We start from the raw sequence: 23,482 nt of genomic DNA on the forward strand, positions 1-23,482 counted from the left end.
CTCAAATTTATAGTCAGCTTATAGCTAAGCACTGACCTCCACTCACAGCAACTTTCAAACTGCCAGTCAGTTTTGTCAGCCAGAATGCTCTCAGATCAGGCTCCTGTTACCATTCTTTCTCCAAACTTCTGCAGACTTTTGTTTGGATCGAAACTTCAGGATCAAGCTTGAGTCTCTTCTCATTTATACCCCACAAGCAAGTTATAAAATTCTGTTGGCACCACCTATAAAATATACCCAGAATCCAACCCAGTCTCACCACTTGTACCTGATGTAACCCTCACCTAGTTCACTGACTCAACCTCTACAGCAGTCTGCCTGCACCACACTTGCCTGCTATGGGATACTCTCAAATAACAGCCAAAATCATCTTTAAAACACACATGTCAGCCGGGTAGTGGTGGCTCATGCCTCTAATTCCAGCACTCTGGAAGCAAAGGCAGGCAGATCTCTGTGAGTTCAAGGCCAACCTGGTCTACAAAGTGAGTTCCAGGACAGCCAAGGTTACACAGAGAAACCCTGTCTCAAACAAAACAAAAACCATGTCAGACTGTCACAGCTCTGCTCTGTTTCCCCTTCTCCCCTTCTGTTTCATCCATGCCAGCTCTGTGGGCCTGGAGGGCATAGGCTGATGTCCTCCCCCCACCCCACTACCCCCACTCCCCCTACCCCCCCACTCCCGCCTTCTTCACATCTGCTCCCCTGCCACCTTCCCAGTAAGGGCCTGACCTGGCATTCTATTTAAACTGACATTCATCCCCCAAAGTTCTTCCCTGTTCTACATTTCTCTGCAACGACATATAATGTATTAATTCATTTATTTCTATTTGTTCCCACAAACACAAGCTCATTAGATCAGAAGGGTTTGCCTGTTTACTGAATCCTCAGCACTCAGAACAGGGCCAGCACATTAGTAACTGCATAATAAATATTTGCCGAATGAATAACGGAGCAAATGGAAGGAAGCATCGAGTTGTTGAAAAAACAGAAACCTAAGCATGGGACACAGGGACATTTCCGAGGAAAAACACTACAAGCACAATACCGTCAGGATGAGAGCTAAAAGCGCCACTTCTGGAATCACACCACCATGTTTGTGCAGTTTGCTTTAGGAAAAGTTGCCCTCTCTCATTGTTATCGGAAAGCATCTCCTACTGCCAGAGGCCCTCAGCTTCTGAAGAATTCAAACCCCCAGCGCTGACAAGCTCCTAGGATGATGATGTCCTCTAAGCTGACATGGTGTCTGCCTTCTGTTAGACCCATTTTCATGACCTTCACACCATACGGTCAGAGGTGTCTCGGCTACCTTGCAACCAAAACCACAACTAGTGAGATCTGTGTTCTCTGCGTTGACAAAAACACCACCTTCAAGAGTCTTAAGAGGACCTACCACAACCCTTCACATATGTTAACACATGGAACACCAAATAGGCCTGCAAAAGTTACACTCTTTTCAGCAGTAAATTATAAGCATGGCCAAGTCCAAGTCAGACAGTTGAGACATTTGGAACAAATCATTTAAACTCTAAAACCAGAATGTTATTCTACAAAAATTTTAAATAGCTGGATCTCATAATATCACCAACTCACTCCACCTTAAGTTATAGTAAGACACAGACAGAACTATTCTCTAGAATTCAACAAATAAGAGACATCAAATAGAGATTCCTTTTGAAAACTACATGCCTCTTCCCAGAGGAGGCTGCTTTGGGAACAGTAAGGATTCCTAAGGTCTCCTGCTGACACCAACTTCCTAAGCACTGACTTGCACGCATTTGCTAAGAATGCTCCTGTGAGCTGTCATTTTCATGTGGGCTCTGTGAAAGTACTGCTAATGTCTATGTGACCTTCATTAATATAGTACATGTCATATTCTAATACCACCTGGAGAGGAAAGTGCCCAGCACTGCTGTATGCTGTGACCTCCTGACGCCTTACAGAAGAGGACACTGTGAGCTACACTTAAAAATTATTTCCATCATACTATAGAAAAAATCATGCACAGAAATCTCTCCCCAAAATCCTTTCTGGTGTTTTTAACTAGTAAAATCCTAACTTCCCTGTAGGCCCCTCTTTTGTTTGTGTGTTTGTTTTTTCGAGACAGGGTTTCTCTATGTAATATCCCTGGCTGTCCTGGAACTCACTCTGTAGACCAGGCTGGCCTCGAACTCCCTGGGATCCACCTGCCTCTGCCTCCACTAAAGGTGTGTGCCGCCACCACCAGCAGTTGTCTGTTTTTCCCTTTAGGACCACTCTTAGCCCTCCCACCCCCAATTTAAATGCTATACACACTTTTCTGTTTTCTGCCATTTGGCACCCAATACATATTAACAAGTAACATCTTTTGTACTGTTTGCATAGTTGCTGTTGACTTTTCCTATTTTTAACAGCAGAAGTCAGAACCAAGGGGTCATGCTTTTCCCACTCTACGGAGTTTTCTATGTACTATATGGTACAGTGTCATCCCTCACATAGGAAAGGGAAAGTCAGCAGCTCTAAAGTGGTGACCACATACAGCACGACTGCTGCTGAACTATGTCACAAGGTTTAGTCAGGGCTGGAGAAATGGCTCAGTGGTTTAGAAAACTGATCTTCCAGAGGACCTGGGTTCAGCTCCCACATAGGACAGCTCATAACCGCCTGTAACTCCAGTCCAGAGGATCTGACTTTGACACCTCCTTCTGGCATCTGTAGGTACCACATGGACATGCATAAATCCAGACACAGACAGCTTTTAGTTATATCAAAACAATGATCTCCAACCTTCTAAACTAATAAGGATGTCTTTTAAGGGTTAATTATATAAAACAAGAACAGCACACAAGAGAAAGCAAGTCATTTGTTTTTTGAGATAGGTACTATATAGTAGCCCTGACTAGCTAGGAACTCTAGATGTAAACCAGGGTATTCTCAAACTGGTCACAATTCTGTTTCTGACTCTCAGCTTTTCATGTGCTGGTTTTACAGGCAAGGGCCACCACACACACAATTATGAATTTCTTAACTGAATGGCTCCATGAATTCAATAAAATATTATTGAATATGGATGACACACAGTATATCATATTTGGTGCTATGCAAAGTGTACTTGGTATGCCTGAGATGCTGAGGTTTTTCCCTCAGGACCTCAGACTGGCACACAGCTGGATTTTATTGTGCTTATAGAATAGACATGGGCTATCTTGGCCCTACTGCAAGTCCTACCACCTAAAAAATGTAAGAAAAATACAGAAGTGGATAGTCGGCTTAGCATCTAAGAGTATACTCTTTCTGCAAGAGGACCTCGGTTCAATTCTCAGTGGCCACATCAGGCAACTAGCTGCATCATGATTGCCTTTAACTCCAGTGGGGGGGGGGGTAGATATATGATGCCTCTGACCTCCTCAGACACCTGTATTCACATAGATACACACATATAACTAAAGATTAAAATAAATGACAACTAACAAACCTCTAATTTTCTATTCCTTACCATAAATAAGAAACCTGTAAAGTAACTCACTCTATATTTTAGGCACAGTGGCCAAGGCATGTGAAGCCACTTACTTATGGCTAAATTAACTCTTCATGTTGGCTTAAACTAAAAGAGAAAAAGGAACAAACAAACAAAACAGTGCAGAAAGAAACAAAACCTACTTCATGAACACTTCCTGATTCCAATGAAAATTCAATCCTGTTTACCCACCTGTTAACCTATTTAAAAAAAATATTTTCCAATGAAGACAAAAATATTCTAATCTTGGTTCAAACCTTTTGTGCAGTCACCACAAGGACATGTGTACACCTAGGAACATCACAGCATGGTGTTTAGGAACAGCTTTGAGTCCCTAAAACAACTCCTGACTGTAATCTCCTATGAAAGCCTTAGTAAACAACTCCTGACTGTAATCTCCTATGAAAGCCTTACTAAACTTCAGATAAATGTAATACTTTCACATGATTCTGGCAGTTTTTAAGGGCTGATAAAAATGGCTACCTAATTAGTTATATAATGAATATAGAACAATCAAGGGTGCTCTTACAGCAACAATTAGTTATATAATGAATATAGAACAATCAAGGTTATTCTTAGTGTAACAATTTCAAAGCTGCTTTTCAGTTCTTACTGTCAAAGTTCCTTCTCATCTGGCTATGACAGGTTTGTTCAGGTAGCCTCTACTGACCTGTAACAGCTTTTACTAACTCCAGATCTATCCATTTCTGCTACTACAGTTTCAGGAAGACAGGAACACAAAACAAAAACCCTACAAGATAGCTAGGATACATTAAAAACAAAAAAACCTAAACAAACAAACCTCTTGGAATCGGTGAGTTCTCTCAAGTAGGAATCACCACACGGAGACAAAGAAAAAAAAAAAAAAAAACACAAGAGGAAAACTTCACTACTATTTGCTGGAGCCACCAATAACCAGACCTGCTAATAAAAATACCTCAAAATGATTTTGTTTATCACCTAGTTTATTAATTTCACCATGGCTAGACTGTTTTTAATATCAATCCAACAACTACTTAAGGTCTCTTCTTCCTCATGCATTCCAACAAGTGCTGAATTAGTTCTTCATTGTGTGTTCAGGCCTCCTGCTGAGAAACATAATTAAAATTAAGCAGGCAACAATTCCACTTGGTGCTGAGAGCTTTTCAAATCCTCCAAATGAGGAAAGGGCCTGGTTTCTCCAGAAGCTGCCTGAGTTCTGCAAGGAGAACTTAGGTGCTGCTCACCCTAATGCTGGCCATTCAGCAGATGGCACTCAGCTCTCTGGGGTCAGATTAAACAAGCTCTGAGGCACACGAGTGACATTCAGGTGTGACAGACACAAAGCAGGGCTTCCTTCTTGAAAGCACTTAACTGATAGTCACATTCCTCCTGCAATGTGTTCATCAGAGCAGAAGGCTCAAGCCAGAAACTTTGACACAGCCAAGGGTGCCTTGCTAGCATGTGCAAAGCCTGGGGTTGGAGCCCATGCCCTATAGACAGCGCCAGGAAAACTGTTATTATAGACATGGAATGCACCATACGATCATTAACTCCAGTGACTACTAAGTAACCAGTGTCTCAGAGCCTTTACAAGCAAGTACGATTTTCTTATTCAGGCATAAAATATTCCAGACCTATTCCATTTAGTGACAGTGGTGATAGTATTTACATGTCTGGTGACTAGGTCCTTGTATTAAGGGAACTATGATTTTATTCATTATCAACATTTATTAAGACAAAGAATACACATACACTAGTTTCAACACTGATTGAAAATAAACTTTAAGGGCTGCAGAGATGGCACAGTGGTTAAGAGCACTGGCGGCTCTTCCAAAGGAGCCAGGTTCAATTCCTAGTGCCCACATGGCAAGTCATAACTGTCTCTAACTCCAGTGCCAAGGAATCCGATACCCTCTCACAGATATATTTGCAGGCAAAACACCAATGCACATAAAATAAAAATAAAGGGGCTGGAGAGATGGCTCAGCGGTTAAGAGCACTGACTGCTCTTCCAGAGGTCCTGAGTTCAATTCCCAGCAACCACATGGTGGCTCACAACCATCTGTAACGAGATCTGGTGCCCTCTTCTGACCTGCAGGCAGAACACTATATATAAACTATATATAAAATAAATAAACTTTAAAAAAAATAAAAATAAAAAACTTCCAGGACAACCTCCAAAGCAATACAGAGAAACCCTGTCTCAAACAAAACAAAACAAACAAAAACAACCTTGATATCCACTTAAATAGATCAAACATTTTAATACAAAACCACTGAAGATCTAGTTTTGTAAAATAAAGTGTTTAAAGCAGTGTGAATTTCTCATTCACTGGTGATATTTAGTAAAGAATGGCTCCTGGGGACAGGAAGATGGCTCAGTAGGCAAAGTTGCTACACAAGCCTGAGAGCCTAAATTCAATTCCCAGTACCCACAGGAAAAGCCCATGTGTGGGGGTTGGGAGGTGCAATTTGTAATCCCAGCCCTGAAGATGGAGACCGGAAAATCCCTGGGGCTTACCAGGCTGGCCAGACAGTGTAGCCTATTTGGCAAAGCTCATTTAGTTCCTAGTATGAGACCTTGTCTAACAAACAAACAAACAAACAAACAAACAAAGGTAGACAGTTCCCAAGGAATGACACCCAAAGTTGATCTCTGGCTTCTATATGCATACACACATATGAGCATATGAACATGTGTGTATACATGCAGGTGTGTGCACATGCAAAAAAAAAAAAAAATTGTTCCCAACCATTAGGTGATGTGTGAGGTTCATACGCTTCTGTTTTCAGAGATCTTTCTGTGAGATTTAAAAAAAAGTCAACTGTGGAAATGGAAGAAACTCCTAGTGTAACCTCCAGCTGAAAGCTAATTTTCAGCAATTACATAGGAATCAACCTTCCCTAGAAGAGACACTACTGCCCTGCTGACAAAAGTCATAAGCAAAGGGCAAGGGAGGGGCCACACACCATCCTGATGCTTAAGAAAAGAGAAAAGTGTACTGATGCCATGGCCAATCTCTTCCCTCTCCACCGTCAATCCATCCCATTCATCAAGCTAGAGCGCCCATTCACAACTCCACTTAAGGTCCCTCTACTGCCCTTTCCCAAGCACTTCCTTGGCTATTACACATTGGCCCCATAGAATCTTTTTCCCATGAATAATTAGAAAGTGAAAACAGAAGAGTCATGCAGGTAAAAGTTGTTGATGGGATGGGGAACCCTAAATATATTTCTTTAGTCACACCAAGTAAACCTAACTTTCTCCTCCATCAAGAGATGGAGTAAACCCATTTTTCAGCTGCGGCATTCAGTGATCCCATTAGAGCAAAAATTGAGAATGCTGTATGGAAAAGAAAGAAATGCTATCCTGGCACAGTATGAGCGGAGCCACTGTGGAAGAAGTCCACACTAACACCGATGATGATGACAATGATGGCAAATTAAAGACATAAACTTACATCTGTGCAGTCCTCTCCATTTTCATGTAAGGACAGTATTTCTTCCTTAAAGATGGGGAGTAAAATATCACAAAATAAATTTAAAGGGGATGGCTACAACAATAAAATAATGAGCTCATGCATATTACTCAGTTATATTTTATTTGTAATTCAATGTTTGCCTTGATCTGTTTGCCTTTTAACGTATAATGTAAGCATTCAAATTATTATATGGTGCTAAGGAGATCACTCAGTAAAGTGTTTGCCATCAGAACCTCAGTTTGGGGGGCTGAAGAGATGGGTCAGTGGTTAAGAGCACTGACTGCGTTTCCAGAGGACCCAGGTTCAATTCGAAGGACCCACATGGCAGCTCACAGCTGTCTTTAATTCCAGTTCCAGGGAATCAGACATCCATGGCAAAACACCGATGCACATAAAATAAAAATAAATAAATAAATAGAACCTGAGTTTGATCCTTAGCCCCCATGTAAAAAGCCAGGCGTTGGACCCAGCAAGATGACTTGGTGTGTAAAGGTACCTGCCTCCAATCCTGACAACCTGAGACTGATCCCTGGAACCCACATGGTGGGAGAAGAAAATTAACAACCCAGTTGTCCTCTGACTTCCACAATGTACTCCATGGTACAAACTAAAAAGTAAATTAAAAAAGAAAAACCCAAGAATGGTGGCATGTGCCTATAATTCCTGCACTAGCAAGGTGGTAAAAGATCGATGCCCGGGTTAACCTAATGAGCAAGTCTCAAGTCCCAATGAGAGACCATTACAAAACATGATGAGGCCAGACATGGTAGTGCATGCCTTTAATGCCAGCACTTAAGAGACAAAGACAGGCAATCTGATTTTTGAGGCTAGCCTGGACTACAGAGGGAGTTCTAGCCAGGGCTACATAGTGAGATTTGTCTCAAAACAAACAAACAAAAGACATCGAAAACAAAAATCAAGGTGGTGGCTTCTGAGAAATGCTATCTAAATCTGATCTCTACTCTCCACAAGCATACATATGCATGAGTACCCAAACCCTCAGAGCATGTGAGCACCTATGCACACTTACATACACACAAAAAAGTAAAAATAAATTTTGTCAACATCTATGTACACACTTGAGACACTGGTTTTAAGGACATTATGTTACCACCTTACATTTCTCAAATATATTTTTACCATCAGCTGGTTATGGAAATATCAGGTGTGTCCACTGCCCCTCAGAAAAAATGAACTTTATAACCTGATATTCAGGCTATAGTCTTGTTTGAGGAAGTAACATTCCTGAATATTAGCCAATGTGCCTGCCACACACCAGTATCTTCACTACCAGTTTCGGGGAATCAGAAACCCAGATTTCAAAGTTCATGTTATATCAGTAAATCTTCACACTTCCAGCTAAGCTTTAACTACAGCCATCTTTGAAAAGGTGTAGAAGTGTAAAGTAATGATTGGGTCCTTTTGAAAGGCTCCATTTAGACCCAGCCTCTGTGTAAAGCTATGTGCTGAGCCTATCACGTTCATTTTAGCACAGTTAAGATTAATCTATGCTGCCCTTTCAAGATGCAAACTTTCAAACACTGTCTCTTTAAAATCAAAGATTAGGGCAAGAGACTTGACTCAGTTGGTGGAGTGTTTGCCTAATAGGCACAAAGCCTTAGGTAAGAACCCTACCCCAGCAGGGTATAAAAGTGTGCACCTCTAATCCCAGCACTCCAGGGGTAAAGGCAGGAGGATTAGGCATTCAAGAATGTTATCCTCAGCTACAGCCAGAGCTACATGAGACTAAGTTTTGTCCATTTTATACTTTTTGTTGGTCATGATCACCTGGGATTACTAGACAAATCTGAAAGCCAGAATCATTCTTCAAGGCTTCTAGGCCTCTCTACACTAAGTGTAGCAAGCAATGCCCTAGGAGAGCGAACGGGATTGTTCTCATTGAGACATTCAACCAAACTAGCGGAAGAAAACAGGAGAATAGGAGTCTCATTATCTATGCTTAGTCCATGGCTTCAGGTAAATTACATAATATTTTATAACAGTCAAATACGATTTCAGCTGTGCAATTAATTAAATTTTGTACTTTGAAACTTGTCTAGCTATGAAGACCAACATTATTATTAAAACACATAAAGTAAATAAACTGCAAATGTTTTTGTCTTGCTTAATACTTTTTAATTGTTGGTACTCAGTAACATTTACTGAATAAAAACCAGGCAAATAGATTAATTTTACCTGAAAAAAATAGAATCTCAAGTAGATACACAAGCAAACACACAGACCCCGTATAATTTACTGTCTCTAAATGAAATAATTACAGCACATCTTACTTGTTTTAGAGGGATACATTCCAAGACCCAGTAAAAGTCTGAAATCACTGATATATGTATTCTATGGTTTTTTTTTTTGATAATGTTTTATTTATACATTAGGTACAACAGGACTAATAAAATAACTAATAAAATGTATTATACAAAGTTATTTAAAATTTGTGATTGTTCATTTCTGTAATTTTCCATTTAATATTTTAAAACTATATTTGGCCAGCCGCCACTGAAATTCTGGAAAGCAAATAACTGAGAATTATTCTTTTTGCATCTAGCAGATAACAAGGCTTTTCCTTCCAAATCATAGTCAGTGTGAGTATTTGAACATGTGCACTTCCAAGATTTAATACAGGTAATCACTACAGTAAATCTGAAACTGACTTGGCTTCCAGCCAAGGGCATTAAACCAATGACAAAACCCAAAGACCTCCTATCAATTGCAACTATAAATACTTGGCACGGGCCCTATGTTCAGACCTTAGCACATTAATGTATGAGACATGAAATAAAGTACTAAAACATTCACTTTGAATCTCAGGGATGTGACTGTGACTGTTGAGCAACTGTCAAACTGGACTTGAATCATTTCACTTAAGCTTACAGTTAAAGGCAAAGACAGCACTGCTGGTTAGACATGTTAAGCGTTCCCACTCAAATTCTACAGGACGACTTTTTCTGAAGGAATGTAAAATAGCACTAACGTGTTTAAGGTGAGAAATAGCAAAGGTCTTTCGGCAGTCTACACTTCCTTTACTTAATGTATCCATTTTAGCACTTCCCCCTAACTTTACACTGCATCAAGTTATCAGCAAGGGGCATATCAACTCTCTTTAATAATTCTAAACATAGCTTGACTAGCTCCTAATTTGCAATTAGTCTGTTTGATGGTGAAGCAAGTTATAAAAACTATTGCACATCATTGAGCAAAACTCACACTCATTCCAGAAAAATATTACTGATAAAGAGGTAAGGAAAGAGTCAAATGTACAACAGGATTTCTCATTCATCTTTGCTTGATGACTAAACTTTACATTCTGAAAATATCCTCTATCAAGCAAAATAAGTATTTTGAAGGGTCACGTGATCATCTATGTCTCATGCCAAAACTTTACCAAACATTTCCTGATAGCACACATGCAAAGATCTGCACTGTATTAAAGTCTCATAACTAAGCATCTAAAGGACTCTTTAAATTATGTTTAACATTCTAAATAGATAATAAGTTGCTGGGCTTTTTTTTTTCTTTAAAGTAACTGTTACCAACAATAGTTGGCCAATTTTAAGTTAGTAAAGATGGAATTCTATCTTTAAGGAGGTGTTGAATTGTAGAAAAGTCCCCCCCTCCCCCCGCGCGCCCGCGCGCATTACTCCTCAGGAAAGTTAATCTCATCAGTTTAAGAAAAAAAATGAGTTTCCGGGCAAGTAAATACAACGCCAAGGAGATTTAGCTATAAAATCTTTCCAGAAGTGCTCGGAAAAGAAACAATCTTATCAACGAGTCAGTCCTGTATCTTAGATACAAAGGTCAGGGCACTTGATTTTTAAGACACATTACACTGTACTCGCCACTTGAATTCTCATAGGACCCAAATCGGGACACGTTCAGAAGATGGGAGTCCATCCCAAGGAAAGTCAACCATTTCACATTGCTCACTCTAAAATTTTCATAATTCGTCGTAAAGAACTCACACATGTTTATGTAGCTCATCCCAAGCCGAGTCAGGGATTCCTTCCTGAGCCTTGCTCCTAATCCTTACCAAAAGCCTCTTGGCTGAGTTAAATCCCACACCACTGTAGCAAAGTCAATTCCAAGAGCACATGTGCCAAGGATATTTAGTGGTTTTCCTTACACTCCCAGTGCAAACGGGCACCTACTTGCAATTAAATCTCTGCAACAAAAAAAGTTCACCTGAGGCCATTCTTACCATTTTAATAGAGGCCTGGTTTATACTACCTGTCGTGGCCTTGCCTCGACCATTACATACCTCCAGAGAGGCTGGAAGTGCCCCAAACAGAGGAAAACCAAACCTGCTGCCAGCTCGGCTGTCACCCCACAAAGAAGAAGACCTAACATGTATGCATTAGGGGTACACAGCGTGAGTGTGTGCGAGCGTGTGTGAGCGTGTGAGCGTGTGAGCGTGTGTGTGAGTGTGAGCGTGTGTGTGCGAGCGTGTGCACGCGCCTACTATGTGTGCCGGGGGAGGCTCACCCTGATTACAGTCAGTGGTTGAACAATTTCAACTGGTGACTGAAGTTTCTTAAACCAGGAGGGAAAAAAAAAAAACCAAACCAACACCACCGCGACCTTCCACCTTCTCCAAGCGCGGGAACCTCCCACCCACCGTCCCCGCGCGTCCCTTCGGGGCCAGCAAGGCTTCGTGAGCACACGACTTTGCAGCCCCACGCTCTCCCGGGGGGAGCAGGGGACACCCGGGAGAATCGCGGCCCCCTCCGCGACCCCCGAGACCCGACCTCGCGCACCGCTGCACCCGGCGCCCTCGGCCCGCGCGCGGCTCGCGCTCCCGCCCCGGACGCGGGTCACCTGAGGCCGCGCGGCCGGCCACGAGCAAGTCCCCGTCTCGCGTGGCCCCGGCTCCCGCAGGGTTTTACCTCGCGCGCCGCCGGCTTTGTGCCCCCTCCTCCGCCGGGTCCGTCGCAGCCTCCTCCGAAGCGTCGCTCGCTCGGCTCGGCGCCGAAGAGAGGGCCGGGAAGGGAGGGGGCGTGGAGAGGGACCTGGACGCCGGACCCCCGGACGCGTCTCCTCCTCGCTGCTTCCAAACAGACCATTTAAACCCTTCCTCTCCCGGGCGACCGTTACCGGCGGGCGCCTCACGCTCTGGCGGGACGAGCCGAACTACCCCCGAACGCCCTCTGCCCCGCCCCCCCGGGCCCCGCCTCCACAGGGCCCGGGACTCCGCCCCCTACCGCCTCGGGCCCGCTGAGCCCCTGAGCACCCCGAAGGCTCCGCCCCGTGGGTCCGAACGCCCTGGCCCCGCCTCTTCGAGCCCCGCCCCAGCCCCGTGGATTCCGCCCCGCCCCCTTGCAGTTTTGACCCTCCTAGCACGCCACTTCAAGGCCCCGCCCCACAAGGCCCCAGAGCCCTGGCCCCGCCTCTTCTAGGCCACGCCTCACAGCCCTTCACTCCGCCCCCTCGTTGCTCTGGAGCGTGCCCCTGGCTCCGCCCTTCTTTCCCCCCCCCACCTCCGCCCCCGAGCGTTCTGGCGCCGCTTCCTACAGGCCACGCCCACAACAAGCTCTCGCGCTCCCAGGCCACGCCCCCGGTGCCCCTTGCGCTCCCTGGCCCCGCCCCTCGAGGCCCCCTCAGGGCTGCGAGCCCGGTGTCTGTGCGGTGGGGGCGCCTGCGTGCCCTGCAGGGCTGAGGGCCTGTTGCGGGGCGGCTGCCTGGCGCCTCTGCAAGGTCTTCCTCCCTCCCTGCAGCTCCGATCCGCTGCCGGGGAGGGAAACGACCCCGACAGAAACCCGATTGGAAGCGGGAAGGTTACGCCTCGGAAACATCTGCCTCCCCCAGCTCGACCATGCTTCCCCCACCCAGTGAGGCTGAGCTGCGGCTTTCAGTCTGAGCCCCTGCGGCCCGCAGAGGCTGCTGCTGGGCTGGGCCCGGGCGGCACTAGGCTCGCACCTCGGCCCGTCCCCCACAGGAGGGGCCTCGGTTTTCTTCTCTGCACGTTTGCGTTTGGGGGAGCCTCCTGCCTCCACTCACTGCCACGGAGGGACTGGGCCAGGCCCTTGATTCATTTGGACCGGTCCAAAGTCTGCACTCCTACTTTGGCCCCTTGCCTCTCAGACCTTCTGAGAGCTGACCCCTTGGGAGATGAAAGTCTAGGCTCTGCCAGCAGCCTTCAAAATCAGTCCGAGGCCAGGCAAACTTTGCAGCACTCGTTTGCAGAGCTGGGGATCCCTCCACAGGTGACACTGGTCTGCCACCCCCGCCTCCCAGACTGTTTCTCTCTCCAGCCTATTCTCGAAATAGCCCTCCAGGCACACGCTCTCCTCCGCCACCCACGACTTGCACACCCCTCCGAGCACACAGGCACGCACGAATTCACCCTCAAGCACACTTCTCCCAGCGCCATTCTGGTGATTCCTGGTCCCTGGGGTTAACCCCACCCCGACACACACAGCAAACTTCATCCTCCACCCTTATCTCCCGTCCTTTTCAAGGCACTGGCGACAGGCCACTGCATTTCCTTCCTCGTCTGCAGCCTCTCTTCCCCCTCAAATACTTCACGTCAGCCCCCTCATCTTCATCCTCTCTTCCTCTAAAAAACGTGTTAATTAAAATGTAGTTTCCTCTGCCCACATATGAAGTGTGGCAAACGAATCGCATTCTTGGCACACACTGCAATTCATTTATCCTCCTTTTCTCTCTCCACTGGACTAAAGCTATAGAAATTTTAGTCTGCCACTATCTCCCATTTTTCTTAAAAAAAAAATTATCCTGACCATGCCTTATTATTTTTAAATACTCCTCAACATTCGTGGGGAAGTCTTGCTAAGGCTTAAGGAAAAAAAGATATTTAGGAAACGCTCAGCCCGTCATTTTATTTGCCATTTTAAAATATCTGCAGTGTTTGAGAGAGAGATTGGGAGTGGCTGTGTTTTCTTCATTTAAAAAGAAAAAAATGCTTTGCATGCATCAAGGCTAGCCTTTTTATGCATACCCCCCCCAAAAAAAGTACTGTAGGAGCATGTATCATTTAATAGCCTGTACTGCACAGGACGTGTGCCAGACAGAACTGTAGACCCCAGCCCACCTCCAAAGGACGACAGATTCACATAACGTTTTCAGCATGGCTGATGAAGAGCGCATTCCACGACCATTCCCTTTCCCACGGTTCCTAAACAAAACGGGTAAGAGACGTGCTTACCTGCAGACGACCCGAAGCTTCTTTGCATGCAGGGGAGCCGACGTGTGTCTGTCTGCCCTGGCTAGGTGTGGATTCTGCAGTGCTGCACGGGAAACCCACTGCAGCCGCGGAGCAGCGGCGGCGGCTGCTTCTCCCAATGCTGAGTAGTAAAGTGTGTGACTTAGAGACTCCACGGTCGCCGTGAGGCGCTTGCTTAGAAGAGAGGAGGCGGAATCTTTCTTAAAGGAATGGGTTTGGTTTTTCCTCTCCCACTGTTGCTTCATCAGATGAAAAAAAAAGGGGGGGTGGAGTAGAATCAGGGAGGTTTTTTTCTTTCTTTCTCTTTTTTAGACTGAGCAAAGCAGTACAGCTGGGGGAGGTCAAGGTTAAAATTAACCGAGAGGATGGAGCGACAAGAGTGAGTCAATGAGAAATGCTAGAAGCACTAATTTTAAAGAGCCCTCTCTACTTCCGATATTGGGGTTAATTGCCAAAATGAAGCGGTGTGCCTTGAAATGGATCAGCAGCTTGTGCGAATATTTAATTTCCAACCATTGTACTAAACAACCATGGAGACGCTATTCAGTACGTACTACAAGTATGGAAGGAATAAATATAACTTCATGTGAGTGCTGACACCTATAAATATACTGAAACTTTTAATACACACACACACACACACACACACACACAGATACACACACTTTTAGGTGCTTTTGTTTGTTTATTTGTTTTTGAGACGGGGGGCCTTACCATGTAGCCTTGGCTGGCCTGGAAATTGCTATGTAGACCAGGCTGGTCTCCAACTCACAGAGATCTGCCTGCCTCTGCCTCCCAACAGCTATGATCACAAGTGTGCACCACTACATCCAATGCTAATATAATTTTTGGTACTGGCATTCAGTACCAGAAAATATATTATTGACAGATTTCAATGTATACTTCCATGTTACAAAATCATAGTACTATACACAGAATAAAATATAAAATGATTTTAGAAAATGATAGCAGAGTATACTGTGTTATTGAGTGAAAATTCACAAGTTTGCAGAATTAAGAAACTCAAGGGGTTTTACTTATTTTAAGTGCTTGAAAATCTATTTATATAATTAAAATGTGCCCTGACTGTGAGGAGTCTGTCTGTATTATAGCCTCACTTTTTGTTTTTAATATTCCTTCATTTAAGCACTGAGCATTTATTACCCTTTTAATCATACTGAGTATGGAGGTGTGATCTCCAAATAAGAACAGATAAAAATACAGAAAATATTCTGTCATTGATTTTTCTTTCCACAGCTTTTGGTAATAACCTATATGGTATTGAATAAGTAACTATCATTTGATTGTTAGGTCTCCATTTTGTAAAATGTGAAAATTGTGTTGAAATTTCTACTAAAAGACTGCTAAGCAGGGTGTTTGCCCACGCCTTTAGTCTCAGCACTGGGGAGGCAGAGGCAGGGGTGTCTCTGTGAGTTCAAGGCCAGTCTGATCTATAGACAGAGTTCCAGGACAGCCAGGGTAGTTACACAGAAAAATCCTATCTAACAAAACAAACAAACAGCAACAACAACAACAAAAAAAAAAAACACAAATGCTAAAAGAGCCAACCCCAATTCCAAATAAAAAAAGACTTTATGGCATTCCAACATTTTTGTTGTTTAAATGCAAGTGAGTTCCACTTTAAATTACTTTTCCTTACAGTGTGGATTGAAATAAAGCTTGAGAGCTGGGAATGTGATGGGTGGTAGAGTGCTTGCCTAGTGTGCCCAAATCCTGGGTTTGATTCCCAGGGCTGGAGGGGTGGGTAGTACATTTCTCAGTGTAACTGGGGTTTATTTGCTATCCCGAAATTATTTTTCAAGTCAAATAACCATTCAGTTCAACTGAATTAGGATTGTGTGCCCGCCTGTGACCAATTTTCCTGTAGCAGAGCCCTCATTTTTACAGGTCCCGGTTGGTAGAGCGCTACCACACGGGTTAATGTCTGCTTGCTCTTTGTTTTCTGTGTGATCTGGATCACTATCAATAATATCTTTCCTGTGCTGGGCGAGCATTCTCCCGCTGAAAGCAGTCCTGAGTCAGTCTCCTTAGACTGCCCTCCTGCCGCAGTGTGCAGTGTGTACGGAGGAGCTGGCCTTATCAGTGAACACAACCTCACTGCTGACATCTGCTAAACGTACCTGACATTTATTTAGAGGCTGGAGCATCATATGATGAATTAGAATGGATTTTAGAGCTCACCTGTTGTTTTCAGATGTGGGAAACAAGGAAATCCAGAGAAGCAAAATCGGGACAATTTAGGAAGAGAGCTGGTGTTAAAGCTGAGGGCCCATTCTCCACACAGAAGCAAGGTGAGTAAATACTACCCATGAAAATGCACGGTTTCATGCCTTCGCTTTGGGGTTAACAAGACCTGTCAACAAAAACAAAGTGGTTACACTCAAGGACACTATCTGTGTATACCTAGGCCATGCTAAAGAAATGTATTATCAGCTGGGCGTCGGTGGCGCACGCCTTTAATCCCAGCACTCGGGAGGCAGAGGCAGGCAGATCTCTGTGAATTCGAGACCAGCCTGGTCTACAAGAGCAAGTGCCAGGACAGCCTCCAAAGCCACAGAGAAACCCTGTCTCGAAAAACCAAAAAAAAAAAAAAAAAAGTATTAACTAGTACTTTTGATATAATATCAACACAAATTGTGCCTGAACACTTTTGTGCCACAAAGTGATGCAATTTGTCAAGAGGAACGTAAAAATAAAACATAAGCCAGCAAGGGGGAAACTCACAACCTCCCATTAGCAAACTCTTGTGTATCCTTTCTTAAGTGAATTTATCTATTTTTTATTTCATGGGCATTGGAGTTTTGCCTGCATGTATGTCTGTAAAGGTGTCCAATTCCCTGGAGCTAGAGTTATAGACAGTTGTGAACCATTGTGTGGGTGCTGGGGTTTGACCGTGGAAGAGTAGCCAGTGCTGTTAACTGCTGAGCCGCCTCTTCAGCCCAACTCTTGTTTATCTTATAGGATTTTTCACCAGCCATCGGGTTGTTTCTTTGCACACGTTTGCCTTTGCATTCTCAAACATGCCTGACGCAAGGAAAAGTGTTTTTGTTTGTTTGTGTAAGCCATGGAAAGGAAAAACCTTACATAAATCTATTTCTGGTCTTCGGAAAAGATTTTAGGATACTGCAGGCCTTGGGCAGAAGACTAGTAGATTCCAATCCTGACCCAGTATTCCTGGTGAAGAACCTGTCACCAATCTAAGACAAGTCCCCTGTGTTTAAAGAAAGCATTAGTGTTGCAACATACTTTATGTTCGATGGCACAGCAACTTTGGTGCTGTGTATACCTTACCTAGCAAGAGAGTTTTCATCACATTGATACCAAAAGGAAAAAGAAAGAAAAGAAAGACAGCCTCTTACTAGGAGAGAATTGAAGGAAATTAGTTTCCAGTTTCTTTCATCATCTATTTTTGTCTATACCTTTTTTCTGTTTGGAAGTCTTTTCATCTGTGAGGTGGTAGTGAGCAATGGATAAAAGTGATTATCTGTATGATTCAAAGCATACATAACCCCCAAATTTAATACTTTTTGTATCTTTCCAAAATGCTGAGCACAGTGTCTTCTAGAAAGGTACTTACATAATTGACACTTTTTAAAAAATGAATGCACAATTTATTATTATTTAGTGAATGAATTGCCTTTCAAATGCCCAGGAACTGGTCACAGAGTGTTTTTGTTTGTGTTTTAACCTGCATTGTCTGAAGGAACTGAGTCTATTCTCTGCTCCCCTTTCCTGACACAGTGGTGATGTAAGGGACACAGCCTTCTTTCTACAGAGTGCTTAAGGCACACCTGATCTGTATTCATCTGTTAAATTGTAGCCACAAACCTCCACATGAGCTCTGGTTAGATCAAGCTGTGGCAGAGACACTTTCTGCCAAGAAAACATAGGCCTAAGTTTCCAAATCCTGGTGTTCTGGTTTTGTGACACAAACTGGTTATATGACCTCAAACAAGTTTCTTGATAGCCTGGCTTCAGGTGAGCCAAGTGGCGGAGGTGGCTTGAAATACTCGCACTAACTGCTTCATAGGCTCGTTGTGCAGTTCAAATGAAGTGTGTGTGTGTGTGTGTGTGTGTGTAAATGCTTTGAACTTTTTAAAGCACTATAAAAATATAAGGTATTATTATAGGAAGATGCATTTTAAGTCAATTATCTAGTAAAGAGACTTTCCCTAAACAACCTGTTCTACTACTTACTGCTTCAAAAAGAGCCCCATGCTCTCTGTCTCAATCACACACACACACACTCTCTCTCTCTCTCAAGCACACACACACACTCTCAATCACACACACACAGACTCTGTCAAACACACACACACTCTTAAACACACACACTTTCTCAAACACACACACTTAAACACGCACACAGTCTCTCAAACACTCTAACACACACACACATATACTCTCTTTCTCTGCCTTTTTCAAACACACACACACACACACACACACACACACACACACACACACACGGGCTGTTTCCAATTTATAACCACTTCTGGGCTTTGAGAATTTTCCCCTGTGTTGGGAAATACGATCTGCAGTTGAATGTAAGTGTTAAATATGTATAGAGAGCTCTCTCCAAAGCCCAGTCGTCCAGATTTCCTTTTTAAAAGTACTCAGACAGAAAGGTAGACTTAATGGAGCATAGCAACCATCACATGCTATGTAATGTCATGTGTGCGATCAGTGGGGTAGAAGAGCCATTCACTTGCAATTTGACCGCACTGCACACATTCGGATCACCCCTTTATGCCAAACCTGTCTGGAAGCAATTGAGGAACAAGGCAGGAAGGACTGACAAGGAGTTCATGCTAATGAGTTTTCTATTCCCCAAGGAGACATAATCAGGGCAAAAATACTCAAGGATCCAGCAACATATTTTATTAGCACTATGTGACCTATATGGTTTGTTTTAGAGGAATTACCTTAGCTAATCTCTGACAGACAACAGTTTAAGTCAGGCTTGAGCAATCCCTGTGGGTTTACTGAGCCATCATCCTCCGGGTCTTTTTTTTTTTTTTTATTTCTTTAAGTATTTATTTTCTATTTGGTGGCTTAAAAATCATCTTCACCAAGTAAGCAAACAGCTGCTACAAATAAGAATCAGATAATGACTCACCCATAGACAGAATACAAACTCATGCGAACTCCATTTAAGTTGTGCCTCTGGCCACAACCCCTGCTTTTGGTGAAAACTTCCTTACAGGAAAATGCCTATAGAACAGGAGAAAGGTGGGAAGCCCTGGCTGTGGACTGCTCTGGCCACCCAAGAGCTCAAGTCCTCTGGCCATCAAAGGGAGGATATATATATATATATATATATATATATTATATATATATTTTCTTGGATTACAATTTTTAAGAGTTTATTTACTTATTGTGTATACAACATTCTGCTTCCGTGTATATCTGCACACCAGAAGAGAGCACCAGATCTCATAATGGATGGTTGGGAGCCACCATGTGGTTGCTGGGAATTGAACTCAGAACCTCTGGAAGAGCAGTCGGTGCTCTTAACCTTTGAGCCATCTCTCCAGCCCGGATTACAATTTTTAAATAAATGTTTTAAATAAACAATGGTTCTCAACCTGTGGTTTGCAACCCCTTTTAGGGGTCAAATGACCCTTTCACAGGGGTCACATATTAGACATCCTGCATATCAGATATTTATGTCATGATTCATAACAGTAGCAAAATTATAGTTATGAAGTAGCACTGGAAATAATTTTATGGTTGGGCTGATCCCAACCATAAAATTATTAAAGGGTCGAAGCATTAGGGTGATTGAGAACCACTGATTTAAAAAAAAAAAAAAAAAGTTAATCAGGCCTTCTCTCATGAGCATTCTCATTGGAGTGACATCATCTTTAAATCTTGTGTAGCAATCCCTTGTGCCCCCAGCACTATGATGCCCAGGGAAGACGGGCTGACTTGGAAACCCAAGAACTTCCTTAAGATCAACCTACTTCTGAGATTTATCCAAAATGTTTCTTTGTGGGAGCAGACAATGTAGGCTCCAAGCAAACGCCGCCGGCCTGCACGTCCCTTGGCGGGAAGGCTGTGGTGCTGATGGACTAGAGCACTGTGAAGTGCAAGGCCATTCCAGGGCAACTGGAATGCAAGCTGTCTCTGGAGAAACTCTTGCCTCATATGCAGGGCGTGTGGGCTTCGTGTTCACCACGGAGAACCTCACTGAGATCAAGGACCTGCTGCTGGTCAATGAGGTGGCAGCCGCTTCTGGCGCTAAGGCTATTGCCTCGTGTGAAGTCTCTGTGCCAACCCAGATCACTGGTCTGGAGTCCAAAAAACCCTCCTCCTTCCAGGCTTCAGGCCTCACCACTAAACTCTCCAGAGGCACATTTGAGACTCTGATAGCGCGTTGATGATTAAGGCTGCAGAGAGAATAGGAGTTAGCACAGCCTCATCATTGCAGGTACTGACTGACGCCTTCCCCTCCTTCTTTGGGTTTGACCATCCAGCAGATGTTTGACAACACAGTGCTTGATGTCATACAGGAAACTGCATTCTCATTTCCTTCATAGGGGTGCTGTGGTGGTTTTAACAGATATGGCCCTCCTAAACCCATGCGTTTGAGTGGTTGGCCCATAGGGAGTGGCATGATTAGGAGATGTGGCCTGGTTGGAGTGGCTGTGGCCTTGTTGGCAGAGTGTGTCATGTGGAGGTGGTTTTGAGGTTTTATAAGCTCAAATCTGGCCAGTGTGACAAGTTTTTGTTGTTGTTTTTTGTTTTTTTTCATTTTTGAGACAGGGTTTCTCTGTGTAGCTTTGGAGACTGGCCTCGAACTTGCTCTGTAGACCAGGCTGGCCTCGAACTCACAGAGATCTGCCTGCCTCTGCCTCCTGAGTGCTAGGATTAAAGGCGTGCGCCACCACCATATAAGAGCTTCTGTGGTAATGGTGTCTCATCACAGCAATAGAAACCCTAACTAAGACAGGTTCCCATCCACAATTTGCCTGTGTTCTGTCTGCAGACCTTTGTCTAAATGCCACCATCTATATTCTGTCATCAATGAGTACAGGTGGGACTTGAGTACACCTTCCTGCTTGCTGAAAATCTCAAAGACGTCCATCAGCATTTGTGGCTGCTACCACTGTAGCAACCGCTCTCGCCGCGGCCTCTGCTGCGGCTGCCACTGAGGCCCCAGCTAAGGTTGGCACCGAGGAAGACTCAGAGGAATCAAATGAGGATATAGGTAGAAACCGGATTTGGTGTCTACCTGAGTTCTCAAAACAAACCCTTATTTTTATTTGGGAACCATGTAAAGATCTAACTTCCTTTTAAGAAAAAGAAAATGGAAAAAATGGGTCTATGTACAGAGAAGTTGGCATGTAGATGCAAATGATGTAGTTGTAGCATAAAAGCTAAAATATATCAGCTGAACAGATATTTTTGCATTATACGGTCATAACTTGTCAGCTGTTAATCTCCACTATATATGTGAAAATGAGCCATCCCCTTCTATTACACTTTTACTTGTTTGGTTTGTGTGTGTGTGAGTGCACACACGTCATGGTTTGTACGTGGACATGAGAGGAAAACGTTCAGAAGCTGATTTTCTCCTTTTACTGTGTGGATCCCAGGGACTGAACTCGGCTCTTCTGGCTTGTCGGATGGTGCCTTCCCCCACTGAGCTACCTTGCCAGCCATGGCTGTATTTATAGCATATGATCAGACACCGCCTGCGGTGGACTCACTTGTGTTTCTTAGGCTCAGCCCCAAATATGCCGAATTAGAATTTTTAGCTCTGGGGATGTAGCCCTGAGTCTCTCCAGATGAGTTTAAAATATATAGGACATCAGATTGCACACTGCCGCCGGGCCTACAGCATCTATGCAGTGTGCACGATGTCTCAGAGACATGGCAAAGTCAAACACTCACAAGGCAGCTCCGCTCTTTCTCCATTAGGTGAAAGGGATTCAGATAGAGACTGATCTGGCCACACCTTTTCTACTCTGTAAACTTGTCCAACTTCCTGATACCCTGAAAATAATCCCTGCTTGACTGGCAGGGTTAAATGACTGGATTTATGTAGAGCTAGTGTTTTTATTTACAGGTTAAGAAACTGAGGCAACGATAGACTCTGATGACACCCTATGGAAGGCCTCACCATCCAGGGGGAGCAGAAAGGGTATGAGATAGGAAGGGTTTTAGTTGGGAGGGGGGCGTGGTAGAGGAGGAGGGAGGGAGAAGGGAACTGAGATTGTCATGTAAAACAATCTTGTTTCTAATTCAAATTTAAAAATCTGCAAAAGAAAGAAAGAAAGAAAGAAAGAAAGAAAGAAAGAAAGGAAGAAACTGAGGCAAGACCCTTGTTACTTCTGCCACTCTCCCAGGGCCCCAAAGCAAACAATTAGCAGAACTGGGATTCAGACCTAGGTTTTCTGGCTCCAGAACTTCACTGTCCACTACATTTCGTGTTCTGTGTGTCTTCTGGGCACTTAGATTCTAACAAATATGCCCTTCTCTTGGGAGAACACAGCAGTAAAAGTATCATTTACAAACATGGCAGAAACACTGACAAGTTAATGCCGTAATTTCCGTCTTCATTCGTTTATGTATTCGAGATGGGGGTACAGAGGATGGCAGCCAGGGCCTCACACTGCTGAGCACATGCTTTTACCACTGGACTATGCTTCCAGACCCCTGAATTTCCTAGCTATGGAAGGCTATACTAATCACCTGCAACAGTGCTTAACACATAGTAGGTGCTCAGGTGCATGTTTAGAAGGAGTGGAAGGCTAGGTTTGTACCAGCACAGTTTCTCAGCATCTCCCACAACCAAACCCATGCTTCTAAACCAAACTTGCAGGCAAACTGATCTGTTTTCCAAATCAGTTTACGCCCTGACATAATTCAAGTCTCTAAATCTCAGAACTACACATAATTACAAATAGTTCTTGAATCCTTATTATGAGCAATATACTCATCTGGCACCGAGAGGAATATTTTCTAAAAGTATACAGCCTGTCGGGTTGGGAAATACAACACGAATGTATGAAGTAACTAGATTGCAAAATCTCCTCATATGAGGTAACGAATGTGGAGCCCCCAGGAAGGGGTAAACATGTAGTAAAGTGCTGTCATGATTGGGTAATATTTTCTATGTTAATAATTGTTATGGTCCAGCTATAGTCTTATCAACAACAAGAAGAAATAACTGCTGCAGCCACCATGTAGCGAATGTTTGTGTGTTGAACACTGTGCTGGGAATTCTGTGAATGTTTAGTAACGATGGCAATTCTGCTAAGTCTGTATCATGAATCCTCTTGTTCACATGAAGCAACTGTG

At 43.7% G+C, this 23,482-nt stretch overlaps 1 protein-coding gene and 1 pseudogene across 2 annotated transcripts in view; one reads left to right on the top strand and one right to left on the bottom strand.

Moving 5' to 3' along the window:
* Positions 1–11,989, bottom strand: part of LOC100754769 (gamma-adducin) — a 112,298-nt gene extending 100,309 nt beyond the window's left edge. For both annotated transcript variants that reach the window (XM_027407035.2, XM_027407030.2), the window contains exon 1: positions 11,856–11,989. The gene's annotated coding sequence lies outside the window, so the exon portion shown is untranslated. The remainder of the gene's footprint in view (positions 1–11,855) is intronic.
* Positions 11,990–20,081: 8,092 nt separating this feature from the next.
* LOC100750433 lies at positions 20,082–20,715 on the top strand (annotated as a pseudogene).
* Positions 20,716–23,482: the final 2,767 nt, after the last annotated feature.

The sequence above is a fragment of the Cricetulus griseus genome, chromosome 3 (assembly GCF_003668045.3).
Source record: "Cricetulus griseus strain 17A/GY chromosome 3, alternate assembly CriGri-PICRH-1.0, whole genome shotgun sequence".
Taxonomy (NCBI): domain Eukaryota; kingdom Metazoa; phylum Chordata; class Mammalia; order Rodentia; family Cricetidae; genus Cricetulus; species Cricetulus griseus.